The sequence below is a fragment of the Mus musculus genome, chromosome 12 (assembly GCF_000001635.26).
Source record: "Mus musculus strain C57BL/6J chromosome 12, GRCm38.p6 C57BL/6J".
Taxonomy (NCBI): domain Eukaryota; kingdom Metazoa; phylum Chordata; class Mammalia; order Rodentia; family Muridae; genus Mus; species Mus musculus.
In genome coordinates, this window is record NC_000078.6 from 55,889,572 (window position 1) to 55,911,557 (window position 21,986).

General features: G+C 40.8%; 1 non-coding gene across 1 annotated transcript; it reads right to left on the bottom strand.

Moving 5' to 3' along the window:
• Positions 1-21,249: 21,249 nt before the first annotated feature.
• Gm22296 lies at positions 21,250-21,354 on the bottom strand. The gene has a single exon (XR_003950399.1). It is a non-coding gene; the product is annotated as a U6 spliceosomal RNA (small nuclear RNA).
• Positions 21,355-21,986: the final 632 nt, after the last annotated feature.

Below are 21,986 nucleotides of genomic sequence, written 5' to 3' on the forward strand. Positions count from 1 at the left end.
GCCTACAATCCTGGCCCCTGGGAGGCTGAGGCAGGAACATCAATATTTCAAGACCAGCCTGTGCTGTAATATAAGAGCCCATTTAATAGACAAATAAACAGAAATAAAAAATAAAAATAAAATAAATTTAATTATAAAATATTTGTTATAAGATATTTATTCTTATATAACATTTTAAAAAGAGAATTATATTTTAGTTTTTACTCCCTACAAGAGGATAAACTTCCAGTGACTAAAATGATGAAGAAAGACTTTCAGGTCAGGACAGGTAAATACTATTTTTTTAGCCCCGTGTCTGAGACCAACAGATGGTAGGTAGCTGCACTGTGTTATTTTAGAAACAGCAGCAATTTTAAATGATAACACTTTGTTTTGAAGTCTATAACTATAACCTCAGTATGAGGTATTATTTCTTGCTAAATCTCTACCGGTTCTTTTTTTTTTTTTTTTTTTTTCTGAGACAGGGTTTCGCTGTGTAGCCCTGACTGTCCTGGAACTCACTCTGTAGACCAGGCTGACCTCAAACTCAGAAATCCACCTGCCTCTGCCTTCCAAGTGCTGGGATTAAAGGTGTGCGCCACCACTGTCTGGCTCTACCGGTTCTTTAGAATTATCTTTGCAACAACAGTGTAAAGCAAACCACACTATGATCTATTCTGACATAATCATCATAAATATGAGTCAAGAAACTGCTCATGTTATTGATGAATGAGCTTTCTGACACAGATGTTGATCAATATTTTCTGTTGTTGTTGTTCATGAGAGATGAGACAGGACAAGCAGGCCATGGGTGCTGGAGAGATGCTGTCTCATCGGTAGGATGAGACATTACTGCTTAGACAGGCTTACCGCTCTTCCAGAGGACCCAAGTGCAGTTCCCAGTACCTATGTTGTTAGCTCCTAATTGTCTACAACTCCAGCTCCACGGTATGTGACACCTCTTCTGGACTCTTCGGACGTGTTACTCATACATGCCCACCCTTGCCCCCCATTTACACATAATTTCAAAATTAGAATAAGTCTTGAAAAGATGAGCAGTTTGTTCATTTGTCAATGATGTAGGAACTTCAATGAATTAAGTAATAGCTTTCAAATATTTCCTTTTGGGGGGGGGCAAGGTGCTGCTTATCATGGCTACAGCACAATGCACTTTCAAGTTTAGTTGTCTTGGTTAATGTTACCTTCAACTCTTTAAGCTGAGACTATCATGGAAAACAAAAATATTAGTCTTGATTTCTAGCCTCCATTGGCTTCCTCAGTGTAGACAGTTCCACTGTGGATGATTTGAAGCTACTGACAGGAGGCCACTGAATATGGTGTTGATAAGTGAAACAAATGTAAGCTAGGGCACACATTACACCAACACTCAGGAGCTCAGGTTCAAGGTCTACCTGGTCCACAGCAAGACCAAGACCCTGAACTCAACAACAGCAAAAGAAGAGCTGCACATATTACACTATTATGTAATGTAATGTTCTGCCAAACAGAGTTTTATATATGTGTGTGCATGCATAAACGATATCATATAAAAATAACACACGTATAGAAATATAGGATATATACTTGAAGTGTAGATAATAGCATGTAGTAAAAATAATTAAGCAGTGATAAGTTAGGCTGTATTTTCTTTGCTGTTATTATAGTTTATTTAATTCTAAGTCTTTATAACTTTAATGACAAGTAATCTAACAGCCAGCTTGCAAATTTCCTGAAATTTTACTTGCTGTGATGATGTGAGGTGGCTTCTGCAAACTATGGTGAAGAGAGAGTAGAGTGTATGGTGCTGTAGGCAAACAGAACAACTAGCAAAAATAGGGAGAATATTAATAATGCTACTGGAGATGTCCAGCCATCTCACAGGTCTTAGTAACTGCTCTTCCAAAAATTGAAGGTTTCTTTCCTGAGATGGTTATGCAGTGTGGTAATCTCTCTCTCATGATGCTGGGTAGCAGCAGCAAGCTTCAGCTTCAGTTCTCAGTCAACCATGCCATCGAGAGGACGAATGGTATTCTATGGCAGGCTGGGTAGCCAGTGTGTTCAGCGTGTCGTTTCTCATGCTTTTCTATTACATCTGTGTATGTGCCACAGTCGGCACTTTATTATCGAATCCCTCTCATATCAACGATTTTTGGGGACAGTGGGAATATGCTCTGAACATGTTTAAGGTAGCCAAGGCTAAGCCACAGTGCTCAGGATGCTGGTGTCCTAAATGCATTCATTTCCCAGTCTTAAGAAAGCTCACTGGGATGAAATGGTCTTGTTAATCAGGGACCATCTCTACAGGATCACATGAAGGATACATGCCCGTCACCACAGGAAGGTGACATGCTCATCACCACAGGAGCCCTCAGAGTGCCTCCTCCACCCCCCCCCCCACAGCCTTTCTGGAACTCAGCCCCAAGATGGTCTTGAATTCAGAGATCCACCTGCCTCTGCCTCCTAAGTGCTGGGGTTAGAGGCCTGTGCACTCCCTTCCCCCTCCCTGCATTCAGATTGCCTTTAAAGAGCTCTCCTGTCGAGGGGGAGGAAATAAGGGAGGGCAGTATCAGGTACTGGACAGGACAGGAGAGAGGTCCAGAGGGTCAGGAAATTGAATAAATATATGTAGCATGGGAGATAAGGAAATGGGGATAGCCACTAGAGGGTCTCAGATGCCAGGGAAATGAGAGGTCCCCAGGACCCAACAGGGATGATTTTAGCAGAGAAGGGGAGATAGAACCTGTAGAGACCACCTCCAGTAGATAATCATGGCCCCTGGTCGAGGGATGGGGCCCATATACCCATCTCAAAGTTTTTAACCCAGAAATGTCTCTGTCCAAAGGAAGAAAAAGGAGCAGAGACTGAAAGAAGGGCCATCTGGGGACTGCCCCACCTGGGGATATATCATAACTGAAGACTTCAAATCTGACACTGTTGCAGTTGCCAAGAGGCACTTGCTGATAGGAACCTGGTGTGGCTGCTCCTTGGGAGGTCCAGCCAGCAACTGACCAATGCAGATGTGGATGCTTGGAACCAACCATCAGACTGAGCTCAGGGACCCTGGTGGGGAGCTGGCGGAAGGACTGGAGAAGCAGAGGGGGATTGCAACCCCATTGGAAGAGCAACATCAGCTGGCCTAACCACCCAGTGCTCCCAGGGACTAGACCACCAACCAAGGAGTGTACAGGGAGGGACCCATGGCTCCAGCTGCATATGTAGCAGAGGATGGCCTTGTCTGACATCAATGGGAGGGGAGGCCCTTGGTTCTGTGGAAGTTTGATGCCCCAGTGTAGGGGGATGCTGGAGGGGTGGGGCAGGAGAGGGTGAGTGGGGAAGGGAGCATCCTCAGAGAGGCAAAGGGAAGGGAGGTGAGGGAGGTTGTGGGGTGGGGAGTTTGTGGAGGGGTAACTGGGAAGTGGGATGTCATTTGAGATGTAAACAAATGGAATAATTAATTAAAAAAGAGCTCTCTTCTCCCCACACTCCAATCTTACCACCTCCATTTCCTTTCATAAGTTTTGATCTGTTTTCCATTTCTGTAATTTTTTCATTTAAAGATTATTTTGTAAATGAAAAATTTCAATGTGTAACTTTTGGAGATTAGCTCCACGCCCCCCCCCCCCTTCCAGCCTAACTCTCTGGATGTCCATCCCTTGCTGTCTGCATCAGTAGTTGGCTTCATTTTTACTGCTGAGACAGATAATTCACCGTGAAAACTTTTTTTAACCCAAGTTTTTTTGTTAGCTATTATAAACGAAACTGCTATCAATATATATGTCCAGGTACACACACACACACACACACACACACACACACACACACACACACACACACACACGTCATTTTGTCTCTGTACTAAGTAATACTGCAGTATCTGGGTTACTTGGTAGTGGAATGGTTAGCTTCTTATGTAATTGTCAAACAGTTCTTCATACACTTTCATTTCTAATGTATGAGTGACTCAGTCACTGGACATTTCCCTGATGTCACCTCCTCTCTTTTTGCCAGTCTTTCTTTGAGGCACATGAGTCTCACTATGTAACCCAGGCGGTCTCAAACTTATTATCCTCCTGCCTCAGCTTCTAAGGGCTGGGTAGCAAGTATGTGCCGTTTGGTTTAGCTGTGTTCCTGTTTTAACTTGAACTACTCAGATAGACATGTGGAGATCCCCAAATATCACTTAGCTTACATTTCCCTAGTGTAGCTGGAAAAATATTTTCATTACCTTACCTAAGATTTGTAAAGTATCTCTTTTTGTAGTTATTGCTCATTTATTTATTTTTTTCTCTTGAATTTTGATGTTTCACAACATAGATATTTTCTAGGGCCCATGACCTCACTAGTGTTTGGTTTCAGACCCTGAACAAGGGGCTGAGGTGCATACTTTAAATACCAAAGTAGACCTGGCCTCCAGGGTCTCCCGGCTTTCCTTAGTCTCTCCCTGGCATACCCTGTCCCCAACCCTGAATATTGCATCTGAAGCATTTTTCATTCCTTTCCTATACCTTAAATCACTCTCCTGTCACCATTCAAATTTACTCACATCCTCCAACCTTTATAACTTACATTACCAACCTCAAAACACCTTCCTAGAAACAAACAATGGATAGGTGGTTTGTTTTCTAGTATCAGGCATGCTTTCTCCTCTGTTAAGCAGGCCTTAAACCCAATTAGACAGGTGTCGGTTACTGCCAAAACATAACAAGTATTGATTCTTGCTGTGTAGTTTGCCTTTCAAATCCTAACAGAGTTTATATAGAATCTGAAAAGAGGCTTGATTGAACAAGTACTAAGATAAGTAAAGTCTGAAAAGTTCTCCAAACTAGCAAGAGATGCAACTCTATATAAGCTGGAAATCCAAGGAATAAAGAAGAACCCAGGGTGTCAGGACACACCCTCAGGCCCATCCAGGGGGAGAGGGGCTGAGATAGGAAGGTCATTTGAGACTGACCTGGGCAACTTAGCAAGAACCTGTACCTTGAAAATTTAAAATCACACACACACACACACACACACACATTTGTCTCTTACAATCTTTCTGCATATATATGCATGCGTGTTGTGGAGCCCATGTGGAGACCAGAGAATCAGTCACATGAGCCAGCTTTCTTTATCCACTACATAGGTCCCAGGGATTAAACTCAGGCTTGGTAGCAGGCACCTTTACCCTCTGAGCCAGCTCAGTGGTCGTCAAATAATTTTCTTTTCTGGAAATACTATGGATATAGCACAGCAATAGTCTGTTACCTAGATTTCAAGGTCCTGAGTTCAATCCCTGGTACTGAAATATAAATCACTGCTAAGACATTATAATTATACACTTAAAGCTAAGAAATATATCAAATCTTGAGCACGGTTTGCTTATATCCCTTATATCTTTTACACATTGGAACAGCAAGACACTAATTAGAATAACAGCAAGTTCTTCACTGAAATCATGTTGCAATGCAACCCGTTATTTTGTATGCTAACTGAGTTAAAATGCACCAATTCACATACAGATTTGCTCACAAAGCAGAGTTAGCAGAATGATTACAAAACAGAGCCCATCCACCAGCTTTCTCTTTTGGTCATTTCCCCAAACCACTAGCCTACCACTTATATTTGGTTCTCTATATCACTGACATATCTACTTATTTTAATTATATCTCTATCTGCTTGTCTGTGTTATATATCTGTGCCACGTGCATAGGGTGCCAGTAGAAGCCAGTAGAAGCCTTAGATACTCTAGAACTAGAGTTACAGACTGTTGTGAGCTGACATGTAGGAGCTGGGAATTGAACCCGGGTCCTCTGGAAGAGCAGCAAGTGCTCTTAACTGCGGAACCACATTTTCCCCCTTGTTTCAATGTTTCATCATTGCTATTGGTCTGTTTGATCTCAGCAGCTTTAATCTTTGTCATCTCGGCGTTTGCTCTTTTGATCCTTGTCTTAGTCAAGGTTTCTATTCCTGCACAAACATCATGACCAAGAAGCAAGTTGGGGAGGAAAGACTTTATTCAGCTTACACTTTCACATTGCTGTTCATCGCCAAATGAAGTCAGGACTGGAACTCAAGCAGGGCAGGAAGCAGGAGCTGATGCAGAGGACGTGGAAGGATATTCCTTATTGGCTTGCTTCCTCTGGCTTGCTCAGCTTGCTTTCTTATAGAATCCAAGACTACCAGCTCAGAGATGGCACCACCCACAGGGGGACCTCCCCCTTGATCACTAATTGAGAAAATGCCCCACAGTTGGATCTCATGGAGGCATATCCCCAATCAAAGCTCCTTTCTCTGTGATAACTCCAGCTGTGTCAAGTTGACACACAAACCCAGTACAATCTTCTTTCGTCATTCAGTCTGAGCTCTTCCTGTTTATTGGGATGATGTGAGATTTTCTACTGAATCCTGGATATTTTCATATTATGCTATGACACTCTGGATCATATTTTAATCTTCTATTTTATCTGACCCCCAGTATATTTTTCTTGTGTCAATTGAAGAACACTACTTGACTTTTATCAGGTTTCTCATCTGGCCTCTGTTGACCCTTGTGTTGTTACAGGGTCAGGGTGGGAGTTCTGACTTCTTGCTTGCCATTATCCCCAGATGGGAGTGGCCTCATTACTGTGGGAGCCAGTGCTGATGGTCATCTTTTCTCTCAGCCTTCTCTTACTCCATTCAGGGAGTCTGTCAAGGAGGGTCTGTCCTAGTTAGTACTACTTGTTAATTTGATGTTGTCTAGAATTATCTTTTTAAAAATAGCCTTAATTGAATAGCTGTCTTTATTCGGTTGGTCTATGGACATGTCTGCAGGGATTGTCTTAATTTTCTTAACTGGTATGGGAGGGTCCAGCTCACTGTGGGTGGCATCATTCCCCAGGCTCTATAAGAAAGCTAGGTAAGCATGATCCAGAAAGTGAGCCAGAGAATGAGCCAGCAAGCAGCACTCTTCCATGCTTTCTGCTTCACATTCCTGCCCCGCCTTTCATCGACAGTGGACAGTGACCTACACGTGAACAAACTTTCTCTTCCGCTAAGTAGCTTTGGTCACGGCAACAGAGAAGCAAACTAGAACTTTTTTATTTTTATTCATCTATTTGTTTGTTCTCAGGCCTCCCTGTCTGCCTAAGGTTTTCAGTTTAGACATCTATTTTGTGTTCCTGGAAATGGGAGTCTAGAAGGTTGCCCCTTGACTACCTGAGGGGGTACAATCAGGTTTTACCATGTATCTTTAAGTTGCTTTGTCCTTCGGTTGGAATATTTAATTTCATACGAGAGCACTTGGAACTTCATTCATTTGTTTACCTCAAACTGCTCAATTAGAACAGTGATAAGTTTGGCTCCTAAAGACAGGACAACTAACTCTCTGGGGAGTTTTGTTCTTTTTATGTTTTAAACATTATGTGGGAAGGTTGAGAGGAGAGGAGGGAAGAGAATGGGGACCATAGTCCATCTTACTCTGGCTGCCAGCATTACACCTAGCAAAGTCTTCCACCATGGAATCACATCTCTCAAAGTCTGTCTATTCCACATATATCGCGTGTGTGTGTGTGTGTGTGTGTGTGTGTGTATTGGGAGGGGAACTTGGCAATATAGTTAAGACAGCTTTTTCTTAAATTTCAGTGGAGTTTTCAATTCCATGAGTGGTGTAGAGACAAAAGAGGATGTTTGACTCAGTGCAGAGCCAAAGCAGAACCAGTCATTCATACTTTCCACAGGGAGTGGGAAAACAGTACCTGAAGTGTGCTCTGAATTGCTACAGGATCAGAAGGCCCTGTTGTTCACTTCAGACCTCCACACACCTAGCCCTTCAGTCAGTGTTTTAACGGAATCGGCTTTGTCCTTTTCAAAAGGAAGCCATTGGTATTTACTCGAGTCTTAGGCTTTTGCTTGCACACACTCGATTGTCAGCATTTCCTCCCCGCTTAATCTTTAGTTTTTGGAATGTGAATGATCTTTTTTGTAATAATGTTCTTTGATCTTCTTATGCTTTTAATTCTTCTCATCTTTTAAAATAAGAACACCTTAATGTATCTAGTTTTCTGACCCTCATCCTAGCCTTAATGAGATTGATTGTATCGGTCACTTAACACTAATGACAACTGCTTCTTATGCAGCCCTTTGTGTGCTGCCTTCCCTACAAGTAATTATAAAAGAACCCAGAGAATCAACTCTCCTTCAAAGGCAATCTTAACTCCTTTATGGCCGTTCCCTTAGTCATGTTCCTCTTACCCCACTTGGACAAGTCATCGCCCTGTGCTGGTGTACAGGTTTGCTCCAAGGGTCATCTGTCCTTGGAGCATGCATTACCACCTGCAGTTACGAGGGTTCTGGGGACCCAGACTCTAGCACTCTTGTTTGCAAGACAGGTGCTGTGATTGTGCAGCGGTCTCCTCTGCCTGTACTCTGTATTCCCACTGGTTAAAATGCTGTGCTTTGAGGAATGTGTTAGAATGGTGTGAGAGTGTTAATTTTCAAGTCGATAGAATCTAGAATCATCAGGGACACAGGCCACTGGACATGCTGGTGGGAGTTATCTTTATTACATTAGTTGATATGGAAAGCCTTGTATTAATTGTGGGCAGGTGACTGTAGGCTATAGACCACAGTAAAGAACCTGCGTAGTCTGCATCCATCCCACGCTTCTGCTGACAATAGACATAGTGTGCCCAGCAGCTTCTTCAAGCTCCTGCTGCCTTGAATTCTGAACCATAGTGAAATTTACCTCAAAGTGTGAGCTAAAATAAACCGTTATTTATCTCTTATGTTGCTTTACATTAGTCTTGGGTCAAGACTAATGACTGGAGTTTACAGTCATTAACATAGTGGAAAAAAGAGTAAACTTCTGTTCCTTGACCTCCATAAGCACACTTGTACACACAAAAAACATATATGTAAATTTTTATTTATTTATTGTGTGTCTGAGCATCCGTCTGGGATGTTGGTGGAGTACGAAGGTCAGCTGGGTGCTTTCTCTGCTTCTCTGAGCTAGCAGGCTTCTACCACAGCATCTGGCTTCTGTGTCTTCCTTTGATAAAAAGAAAGAGTGGGATTTTCGTTGACTGTGAACTCCAAGATTGAGTTATTTACTGAAAAGAAACAACAACAACAACAATAACAACAACAACCTTGTTTCTAGTTGTGTTGTGGCTCCACCGTTAGTTCATACCTTTAATCCCTCTGGCTGGAATACAAACACACTGTTAGTACACACCTTTAATCCCAAATAATGACAATAAATTTAACTTGTAGAAGGAAGCACCCATGTTTGAAAGTGATGTCTAATTGAGTGTCAGACAAAGTGACGAATCAAAGAAAGATTTGACAGAATGGGGTATGACCTACTCTCACAAGACGAGAGGAGAGGGAAATCATTTAAGAGCGAGCAGAGCAGAGGAGAGGAAAGGAGCGAGTCAGTTTCATGGGGAGAGTTTTACAGAGACAGGTTGAAGAGAGAACAAGGTACACACAGTTGAAGACAGAACGAGCCAGAGAACGAGAAGGAGCCAGAAGAATAGAACCGATTGCCAGACTTAGTTTGAGGTCAAGCAGAGCAATTCAGGAGAGGCCGAGAGAAACCAGACTGAGTCAGCTAGGCACAGATCAGAAAGACTAGGAAGGAATGAGCTTATTCAGCAGTAAGTCTCAGAGGCTGAAAACATTTTAGGACTAGTGTAGATTGTACAGAGGATAGAAGCATCTGGGACTAGGCCTAGGTTACCAGACGAGGCAGTAAATCTCTGAGACATCAATTGCATCAGGAGAGTAAAAGATCCTTTTAACACAGTAACAGAAGAGTAGCTAAGAAATCAAGCCTGTACAGCAAATACCTCTACCTGCTGAGCCATCTTGCCGGACCATAAGTTGCTTTTGTCCAAATAGTTTGTTACAACAAAAGAAAAAAAAAAACTAAGACAAAGGAGATATCAGAAAACAAGCTACTGTATCATTTCTGAAATTGAAATTAAGAGATAATTGTTTAGTTGTTTTCCAGCTAGCAATTTGGTGACATTAGATATGGTTTTATTTCACAGTGTTGAACAGTGTGAATACAGCAGACCTGAAGAGGCTAATTTTCTTTCTGTAACAACAAATGCCTTAAATATGTACCTTTGTTTAAAAAAATACTGCTGCTAGGAATTTATCCAATGGCAAAAGTATAGACAAGAGGAAAAGGTCTATGTATACACATGTATATTTGTTGCATCCAAGTGTATCTAACCTGTAGACCACAGGCTGCATATGGTTACAAGTAGCCAAACATAAATATGGCCCAGTACAAAAATCAGAAACTTTCTTAAAATATTGAGGGTTTTTTTTTCTTTTTGGTAATTTGATCATGCAGTTTTTCTGAATATGAACTTTTCAGATGGAAGCATGTTACAATTTGGAAAGTTAGACATATCTTTAGGGTAGGAAGGACTTATTTTAGCTCATATACAGTTCAAAAGTACACTCCCATCATGATGGACAAGTCATGGCAGCAGGAGCTTGAGCTAGCTACACTGTATTCATAGTTAGGAAACAGAACAACAAATTACACTGATGCTCAGCTTTCTTTCTTCACTCATCCAGTATCCTACCCAGGGAACAGTTCTATCCAAAATGATAGACCTTACCACTTCAGTTAATATAATCAAAGTAGGTAGGAGAGAAAAAATGATAGAGGGGAGAGGGGATATAGTTATTATTAGACTACTTCCTGTTGATTAGGGGAAAGTTTAATCTTCACCATCAGTATATCTAATATCTTCTTGTTTCTTCTTTGCATATGACTACTTAACAAACTATGACCAATAGCAACTAACCAATAACATGTCAATAGTTCCCTAACTCTTGGGACCTTAGGATTTATATATCCTCTGAAAAGTCCCCAGAATTCAAAATATCACCCACTTGCAGAAAACTACCTGCAGCTGGCAAAAACATGTCCCTGCTAGAGCATGAGGCAAATCATAGTCAGCTGCTCTGGACAGTCTGAAGCAGTCTCACATCCTATACCTGATATTAAAATGAAAACATATTCTTATAATACTTCTGTGTTTTTAAAGAAACCAAAATTTTCACCACAACACACTTCCTCCAACAAGGTTACACCTATTCCAGCAAGGCCATACCTCCCAGTCTCTGTCAAATGGTGCCATTTCCTAAAGCATTCAAATATTTGAGTCTATGGGGGCCATTCCTATTCAAGCCACTACAGCCACAAAGTCACTCTTATCATAGTAACTCCCCTACTTTTTGGAACCAGTTTCTGACTTGGTTTATTTTCCTGATACTAAGATAAAATACTCTTAAAAAAGAAATTAAAGGTAGAAAGAAGTTACTTATAATCATAGTTCAGGGACATAGTACATTATGATGGGAAAGCAATGGCAACAGGAGTTTGAGGTGACAGGTCACATTGCATCCACAGTCAGAAAGCAGAGAACAATGAATGTATACTGATATTCAGTTCCCTTTCTCCAAGTATATAGACAAGTATTCTAGCTAGGGAATGGAACCACCCACAGTGGACAGATCTTCCTACCTTACCACAATCAAGAGAGTTTCCTATGAGCATCCATGGAAGCCATATCCCAGGTGATTTAAGATTCTGTCAAATTGACAATTAGCACTAACCATCACACATCTATACAGTAACTATATGATAGCTGGACTATAATGCAGACCTTTTGTATAAACAGTATAAGTGTGAGGCATGTATGTATGTGTTTGTATAGATGTTAGTCAAGATAGCAGGATATAGATGTCAATACACAAATTGATTTGAATGATGTTCAACATGGAAATGGATTATTTGTAGTAGATAGGCAAAATATACAAATATCCAAGAACCTGTTTAGAATCTGGAGGTTTATTGGGCTGCCTGAAGGGGCAAGAGCAATTAGGCATCCAGTTATGAAAGAAGGCCATTCGACAGATCTTGGGACTTTTCACAGAAATGAGTGGTTGACTTGGTTCCCCTCTCTTTCCTTTTCTTCTCTCACTTTTTTTCTTTTTCTCTCTCTTTCTGTCTGTCTGTCTGTCTGTCTGTCTGTCTTTTTTGGTTTTTCGAGACAGGGTTTCTCTGTAGCCCTGCCTGTCCTGGAACTCACTCTGTAGACCAGGCTGGCCTCGAACTCAGACATCTGCCTGCCTCTGCCTTCCAAGTGCTGGGATTAAAGGCGAGTACCACCATGCCTGGCTTGTTCTCTCACTTTTTAAGGCCAGTCAGAAGCCAGGCTGTCAACAGATCCTTTGGTGCATTCTCTATAGATCAGTTTCCTAATGTACATAGTATACTCTGCTCTCAATAGTCACTGCCCTACTTACTATAGATAGCTAACATCCCGTGGCCTCCACACATGTGTAGTGGCATATACACAGATGCATTCACTCATACACATATGCACACACATACACACTCTATAAAGATAAAAATATCTTTCCAGGGCTTGTAAAGTCTGAACCAATAACATTTCCCCATTCTGGTGTTAGCATTTGAGGCTGGGGTAGGCTAAAGGCTTTATTGGAATATTCCTTCTTGATGAAACTTTTGGGATTTCCCTGCCTGTTGTGTGCACTATCGTCTCACCAGCAAGAACACACGCGGACAACCGGATTCTTTATTACGCTAGCTTCAGCATGAAGAGGAAGACCCAGAGCCCAGAAATGGTGCTGCTTATATAGGCCTAGGAGTGACGTGTCCATTCCTGATTGGTTATGCTACCAGTACCTCATTAATATGCGTCGGGCCAGGCAGTGATTCGGCAAAAAAACTCTTATGCACATGCGCACATTGGTTGTTTACCCATAATCATGGGTGGTGGCCAGTGGTAGCCAGCGCCATCTTGTAATGGCGTTTGCGGCTTCCCACACCTGCCATTTAGAGCTACATGTACAAAAATTCTCTAGACTCTTTTGGAAGAAAGTTTAAAAACTCAATATATGTCTGTATGCAGTTAGAACATAATGAGTTAAATGAGGGTCTGGACAGACAGCTCAGTAGTTATGAGCACTGGCTGCTCTTGAGTTCTCAGCATCCACACAGCAGCTCACAACTATCTGTAGCTCAGGTTCCAGGGGACCTGATGATCTCTGTGGACAGCAGGCATGCATGAGGTATACATCCACACATTTAGGCGACACACATACTCATCTGAAAGAAAGTTATTAGACGAACCAATAAATAGCATTATTAGAACATTTCTTTTTGAAAGATATAGTTTTGACGTGCACAGGCTAGTCTCAAACTCACCACCTCGCAAATGCTATGATACCAGGCATGAGCCATCCGGAACAGTTTATTTAACACCGAGCATCAAACTAGGTCTTATCCATACCATGTGGGCATTCTTCTAATTGAGCCGCAACTTCAACTTGAAAGTATTATTCTTGAAATGAATTTATTAAGTCAAAGTAAGGCAAAAAGAGCCCCCATGTCATTAGGTGTGTGCACCAAACATTCACATTATTGATTAGTGAGCTCTGTTCCCTCAGGGAGCTGACATATCGTGTGCACCTGCTTTTCTCTCTTTATTGTAAAGTCTTAGGACCTAGATAATAATGCATAATTTCTCAGAAGTGCTGTTGATATTGACTACACTTAACCAGGGATGAACATTTTATGGTCTGTCTTTGTCAGAAAAATTTTTGCTTTGTATAAAACATTCAACTGTTTAGGGTTAAAATTTCTCCTCTTCCCAGCTATTGCTTTTCCCTTTAATGGCACACTTAAAAATATGTTCTTTGAATTATCTTCCGAGGAAATGTTGGACGATGTGTTAAAATGCTGAGAATCAAAAGTACTGGTGAAGGGGACCCTCACTCAAAGGCAGACGGAAGAAAGATGTGTGATTCTTGCCACTGCTGCGTATCTGACTCAAAACTCAGAGGCTTAGAGCAAAGCAGGACCATCCGCGTCCAGTTCTGTGTGCCACAGTTAACGACAGGGTTCTTGTGGGCTTACGTTCAGGTCGTCCCCCCCCCCCCCCCATGTTCTGTTCTGGAACCGTGAGGATGACCCTGCTCCCTCACGCCTTCCGGTTTGTAGAGCCCTGCCAGAGCACCGCTGCTCCCCCTTCCCTCGTCACCAGCCTTCCTCTAACCTTTGTTTGGCTCTGTTTTCTATTTTAAAGTTGTGATTATACTGGACCCACAAGATGATTTACGATGACCTCCCTATTTCAGGTCATCTAACTTGTAACCTTCATTACTCTTTGCCACACAATCTAACATATTTATAAATTCCAGGAATTAGGATATCTGGAGGCCATTGTTCAATCTGTCATTGTTATAATCTGTTTTCTGGTCTCTAGGCATGCCTACCTGTCCCATAGGCAAAACACATTTACCCCATCTAAGATCTCCAAAGATCTCATCAGTGCATCAATGCAAAGTTAAAAAAAAAAAAAGTTCAAGACATCTCCTGGGTGCAAGTCCTAGTAACACACATCACCACCACCACCAAAACCCCCTTCAGTTAAACCTAATTAGCATCTTTAACTCATTTAATTAGATGATTTGTTTTTTATTTACATGAGTGTGTGCGTGTGTGTGTGCATGTATGTATGTCACATATGTGTGAGTGTCCACTAGAAAGGGCCTAAGATTCCATTGGGAGCAGATAAAAGAAACTTCTCTTAAGTACTGCCATTTTGACTTCAAACTCTATTTTTTTACCTAAGCTGACCAACTCCCTCTCTAAGCAACAATAGTTACCCAAAACTTAATGCCTGTTCCTAACAACAGAAAGAAAAAATGAGTTGGATTGGTTGGGCAAAAACACATTCAATGTCAGTCGAAAATGATGGAATACCGGGGAAATGTCTGTAATCCCTGAGTTCTGACTGGTAAACATTGTAACTGTAACTTGGCTCAGATGCTTCCAGGTTTTATGCTTGCTATAAACCCTGCTTCAGCCCCTTCTCGAAGCTTCCAGAAGAAACAAGACTCTCAAGTCCTTGTCTGGTGGCCCCGATCAATCATCTACTCTGCTTATGTGGTGGGAATAATAAAAGATTTTACTTTGTCTCTGTATTTGCTCCCGTGAGTATTTTGTTCCCCCTTCTAAGAAGGACTGAAGCACCCATACTTTGGTCTTCCTTATTCTTGAGCTTCATGTGGTCTGTGAATTGTATCTTGTGTATTCTGAGCTTTTGGGCTAATATCCACTTATCAATGCGTGCATACCATGTGTGTTCTTTTGCAATTGGGTTACCTCACTCCATCCATTTGCCTAAGAATTTCATGAAGTCAATGTTTTTAATAGATGACTAGTACTCCATTGTGTAAATGTACCACATTTTCTGAATTGACGATTTCTGACTGGCTATTTCAGTTAGGTTAGTTAAAATAATGAATTTTGATGGCTGGACCTTGATGTTTTGATAGTTGGACCTTGGGGTTCAGCCTCAAAAGTGAGTTAGGCATGACAAAGTGGCCAATAAGGGAGACACAGCACAGTGGAGGCAAATAGACAAATCTAGTTAGAAGCAGAGATCACTCTCTTCTGTCAATGATTAAGATAACACAGACAAAAAATAAATAACAGAGTCTGGAGTCCAGTGGTTAAGAGAATTGGCTATTCTTCCAGAGGACTCATGTTTGAGTCTAGAATCCATGTGGTGGCTCACTATCATCTGTAACTAGAATTCCAGGGGATCTGATACTCTTTTCTGGCCTTTGTGGGCACCACAGATAGACATGAGGCTCTGTGACTAGCAGACTGATCGTATCTAATCCTTGGGACCCCTCTTGCTATAAAGGAGCTCTTCCTTCTTAAGCTCCCACCTATGAATTAAAAAAAAAACTCTCTAGTATTTATCCTCTACATCTGTGAATTTTCTTCTTTGAATTCTTTTTTGTTTGGTTGGTTTTTTTTTTTTTTTTTTTTTTTCAAGACAGGGTTTCTTCTCTGTATAGCCCTGGCTGTCCTGGAACTCACTGTGTAGACCAGGCTGGCCTCGAACTCAGAAATCCTCCTGTCTCTGCCTCTTGAGTGCTAGGATTAAAGGCGTGCACCACCATGCCCGGCTACTTCTTTGAATTCTTAACACAAGAATCTGAAGCCATTGACTCTGTGGAAATTTTATGTGACCCCAGCATTCAGCATTTTTAACTCCCAAGTTAAAGCCCACCCATGTGTTGAAAGACTTCATTCCTCTCAAAGACACTCTTTCCAAGACACCGTGATACTTTCCTATATCATGATGAGAGATTGTAGTGGTGATTCCACATCTGTGTTCACATGTCCAAACTACCAAACTATGCTCTCAGATATTTTCTTAGTCACTGTTAGATTGCTGTGAAGAAACATCATGACCAAGTCAACTCATATAAAAGAAAGAATTTAATTGGTGGCTTGCGTACAGTTTCAGAGGGTTAGTCCATTATTATCATGGTGGGAGGCATGGTGGCATAGGGGCCAACATGGTGCTGGAGAAGTAGCTGAAAGCTATCCTGATCAGTGGGAAGCAGGCAGAGAGAGTGACACTGAGTATGACATGGGCTTTTGAAACCTCAAAGCCCACTCCCAGTGATGCATCTCCTCCAACAATGCCACACCTCCTAATCCTCTTCAAACAGTTCATCAGCTTCCGACTAAGCAAGAAAAATATATGCTCCTCTGGGGAACCACTTTCATTCAAACTACCACACACATTACCAGTGTAGTCTTCGTTCTTCAGCTAGTAATGGCTAGTGGTTGAGGTGGAGATCTTCAGACTATTTTTTTAATGTAAAATATTAATTTCAGAGCCATAAAAGGTCAAGCTCACTAAGCCATGTTTCAATGATTCCCTTCAAGTGATAGAGGCAGTGTTGCTATGCAATTGTCTTTGGTTATTATGCAAAAAGTGGCAGTCAAGTGTTCTAGACCAAAAACAGATTTCAAAATCTTTTTTTTTTTCCTCCTTTCAGTGTTATAGAAATAACAGTGACAAACACTTTGAATTGCTCACTTTGGCGGAATGTGTAGACACCCGCGAATTGGTTCATTATGCTTTGACTCATCTCTTCAGATACTTGGCAGGCAATGTGCATGTCACAGAGTTCTGAAAAGCCAGCACATGGAGGTGATACCTAAACTGTTTGGATTCCTCAACCCCATGAACTCTAGATGTATGCACAAAGAAGAAAGTGGCTCCAGGTTTTCTCCCTGTGGAACCAACTGCTGTGTTTCCTTTGTTGCAAATGACATTACACAGGACTCTGTGTTTCTGGGGGAGCCACTGGTGCAATGGGAGTTCTGGATTGCAGAGCTTGTCAAGGAAATTTGTCTTTAAGGGATATTTGGGGATGTCTTTTTCCTCCAAGTTTCTACCCATGAGTTAAAGAAACTGACTCCGGAGATTGAGTTCCCATTCCAAAAAATTGCTCCAGGACCTTTTAAATGAGTGCATTTCGATCCTAAAGGAGAGAAATCACCTCTTTGGCAGGATGCTCTGCATCCAGTCTCCTCCTGACACCCTCGATTGCAGGAGCCTCTAACTTCAGCTAAACCACATGGTGGCTGGCAGAGTATCTAAAATAATTGTACCGGCTGTGTTTGTGACATTTTGAGAATAAAAGGATGCTTCTAAAGGTGTAGCAGGGTAGCAGATCCAAAGTCAGTGGGCTTTATTCTTTCTTACCTTTTGTTATGTACATTTGTGGCATGTGATGAGACAAGTGACTGACATCTCTAGTTAGGGCCAGTGTAGGCAGAACGTTGTTCAGAATGGCTAGTGAGTTGCTTCTGCATTTCAACCTGGCCTGCAGTGACCCTGGACTCAGTTGACACTCCTGTTTTTATGTAGTTTTCATTTTTTGCAGAATTAGCATTCAAACTATGAAGCAATCTTGCATGAGATTTGTTAAATGTCTGTGTCCTTGAAAACAATACAACTACACTTAACAAGCTAGCCTACATGTATGTATATTATATAGTTAAGCACTTATCTTGATAGTAAACTATAAAATACAACATAAACTTCATCAATAATAATATTCTTCACCCCACTAATCAAGACATGACATGCTTATATATATCCTATTGGCTTTAAGATCAAGTAATTCATTTGGTTATAGGACTTACTACATGATAATTTGATTTTCATAATTTTTAGCTTAATTTGAAAATTTTAGCTTGGTTGTAATGAGGCTAGTATTTGGCATATTTGTGGCAATTTTTATTTTAAAGTCAAAATGGCTGGGTGTATTGGCTCAAGCTTGTAACCACAATGTTCAGGAAGCAGAGGCAAGATGATTCTCAAAGGTTGAAGTTCAGTCTGGGCTACAGAGTGAGTTCCAGGACAGCCTATTTTATAGAGTGGGACCCTGTCTCAAAAACCCAAGTCTAAACCAAACCAGGCCAAAATAAACCATTTAAAAATATTTACTTTGGGTGTTACTAGAGCTTAGTTCTAAATGTACAGAAGTGGAGGACCATAATGATAAATGTTTGGTTTTATAAAAGCTACTTTGTAATTAAAGTATTTGTGTGTGTGTGTGTGTGTGTGTGTGTGTGTGTGTGTGTGTGTGTGTGTGTGCGCGTTGGCATGAAAACATGTCCAAGTTTCTCTTAATAGGATTCCTTTTATGGATTCTGTTGAGGGGACTATTGGGTGGCTTGGTTTCCTACCCCTTGGTGGTCATGACCTGTGTTATTTCTTTGCCTTAAATGTGGGTAAGGCCTATGACTGTATTGTTTAGATGTAGCTAATACCCCAAATCAATTGGTTTTAGGTCACTCTAAAGAAAATAAAGATGGGCTTGATTTTACAGGTGAAAAGCCTTTAAAGAGGAACTACGTTCTCCACAAGGTAAGAGACACTCTGTCTTTCTGGTTTTGAATAAATAATCTGTCATGAAGTAAGTGACCATATTGAAGCACCTCATATTGCAAAGTACTATGAGTGATGTTTTAGGCGCTCAGGGAGGCTTTCCACAAGAAACTAAGCTTTTTAGTCCCACAGCTGAAGGTGAATCCTCTTTCTTACCCTAGTGCTGTCCCCAGCATGGGAAGCGCTACAAGCCTGAATCTTAGATGTGGAGAAGCAGTCTCCTGAGCCAACCTAACCAGGCCTTTGAGCAAAACATAACCCTCTGTGGTTACAAGAGCTTGAGAGTCAGCAGGGAAGAATATGTTTTTTCCTCTCCTGCAGATTCAGTTAGTTATCAGTTAGCCGACTCAGCTCAAACATGAGACCTTGTTGGGCAAAGTGAACCATTTTCTTCCTCTAGACTATTCAACACAACTCTTTAGTAGCAATTCTCAATCTGTGGGTCATGACTTCTTTTGGGGGTGGGTGGGTGTTGAACAATCTTTTCACAAGGATCCCCTAAGACCATGTAAACAGATATTTACATTATGATTCATGACAGCAACACAATTACAGTTTTGAAGTAGCAAGGAAAGGAATTTTATGGTTGGGGGTCATCACAACAAGAGGAATGGTATTAAAGTGTTTCAGTGTTAGGAAAGTTTGAGAACTACTGCTTTATAGTATCTATCTTATAAGATGCAGGAAGGTTGAGAACTACTGCTTTATAGTATCTATCTTACAAGATGCAGGAAGGTTGAGAACTACTGCTTTATAGTATCTATCTTATAAGATGCAGGAAGGTTGAGAACTACTGCTTTATAGTATCTATCTTATAAGATGCAGGAAGGTTGAGAACTACTGCTTTATAGTATCTATCTTACAAGATGCAGGAAGGTTGAGAACTACTGCTTTATAGTATCTATCTTACAAGATGCAGGAAGGTTGAGAACTACTGCTTTATAGTATCTATCTTATAAGATGCAGGAAGGTTGCTTGGTAGATACATGAAGTGCTTGGTTACATGTTATATATGTGCTCAGAAAAGAAGAGCTACATGTTCTTCTGTAGCCATTCCCTTGTTGAGCACTTGGTGTTTGTCTTAGTGTCTAGCTCATAGAAGAGACTTGATAAATATCTGCAAATAAATATATATTTAGCATATACTGGGAACCCCTAAATTTTGGTAGTCAGAGTGTAAGAGAAACTCATGATTTTCATTATTTCCTTAGCTGTTGAACAAGGAACACTTTTAGATGTCAGTATTATGCATATTTATAGACTTGTGCTTGTAACATTGAGTACATTATAAATTTTTTTCCTGTATGTGTGTTATAAAGAATTATTCAAACATTTTTGCGTGTGTGTGAAATAGGACAGTGCTTGGCACATGGAAACTATTTATTTTACTTCTTATTTTTATTTTTTTATTATTGACATTTCTTAGCTTGATTGATCCACATGTTTTAACTTCCATTTATAAAACTAGGAGCCTAGCACTTTCTCCTTTCTTCATAGAATTGATGCGCTAATAAATTTTACCACATGCCTTGATTTTCACACTGCAATTATAGGCAGAAAAAAAAAGCTATTGTACACAGTTAACTATTTGAATTCAAAACAAAACCAGATGTTTCTGTTGTCACCATGTGAGAAATTCACTAGTGTCTTTCACATTCTCAGTATAATAAAATGCTACAGAGAAAACTCTGCTTATCCAAAGAGAGGAAAGTATGTCTTATGCATCCTTTTTTTGCCAGTATCAGAATGACATCATCTCTATCTCAAAGAACCAAACATTATCTGTATTAAATCAGGTGTGCTGCCGTCCCAGATCCTTGCATGTTTAAAGGTAGCTGCCAAACTACTCTCAATCTTTCCCTCATCCTGGAAAGCCTGTTCAATTCCTTTCAAATGAAATTGCAACCTAGTTAACACTAAGTATCGCTTTAGAAACAGAGTGGAAGACCCAAGAAGATTAAAAAAGAAAATGTCCCCAAGCGTGACCCATTCTTCTGGTTTAGGTTTTAAAGAGACATGCAAAGAAGAGCAGAATAGAGATTTTCATTTCACCAAAGTAAAGTGGGTACCGCTTGCGTGAAATGCTGCAATTTCTCCGGAGAGTAATCCAAAAACTTATTTGGATCGTTGTTAGCAAAGTTCACATCAAGTTTCTTCAAAACACAGCTCTGAATCTTTTTAAAAAATGACTTCAGACTAAGTGTAATGGCAGAATGAGGAAAATATTTTGATATCAGAAAGTATTTCTCTGGCACTGTCATGCAAGGCTCGGTGATCATGGCTCGTCGGGTTGCTGTAGTGATGTTTTAGTCCTTCTTAAAAATCTTCAGCCACAAAATTAATTACACGCCTCTGAAGCACAGACTGCAGTGGTGGATATTTACACATTAGGTTTTCTCAAAATTTGTTTTTGAAGTCAGGAGTAGCCTTAAATGGTTGGGGTGGTCTTTCATCTGTTTAAACAACTCCACCCTTTTTAAAGAAAAATATGGAACACTTCATGAATTTTTATGTCATCCTTGCACAGGGCCCATGCTAATCTTCTCTGTATTGCTCCAGTTTTAGAGTATGTGTTGCCAGAGAGCGTCTATCTGTCTGCTCACATTTTAATAGGAATCTACATAGTTTTATCCCCCTTTCTGGTATTCCTTTATCTCATAAAGGGGTAATGGGATGAATGAATCACTGTAAGACAGTATTAAGATGCATCTTTGGAGCCAGGTGTGGTGGCAACACCTGTAATTCCCTACCTCTGACACTGAGGCAGGACTACCCAGAGTTCCAGCTCAGCATAACCCAGGCAAGACCCTGTTTCAAGTAAGTCAACACAGACAGGACAGAAAAGCACGTTTGAAAAGATGAGTTTCATAAGGTGCATTTCTTTGTTCAACCTGGAGATTAAAGTCAAGGGCTTGAGCGCTCAGTCTCACCTGTAACCCTGGGTCTTGAAAATTCTTAACTAGAATTATCCAGTGAAATATTTGATAGCCCATATGCCTGTCATTTTCACACCAGCAACTCTTTGGATGAGAAAAAGATTTTATGTAGAGCTGACAAGTACCTAGCGATTTGAATACAAAACGCGGCCGCCACTAATATTTTCTGGTGGCATAGATGTAAGTGCAAATTCCTTTTCTTTCTTTTTAAATATTTATTTATGTATATTATGTATATGGGTAGCTATCTTTAAACACATCAGAAAAGGGCAAACAGATGGTT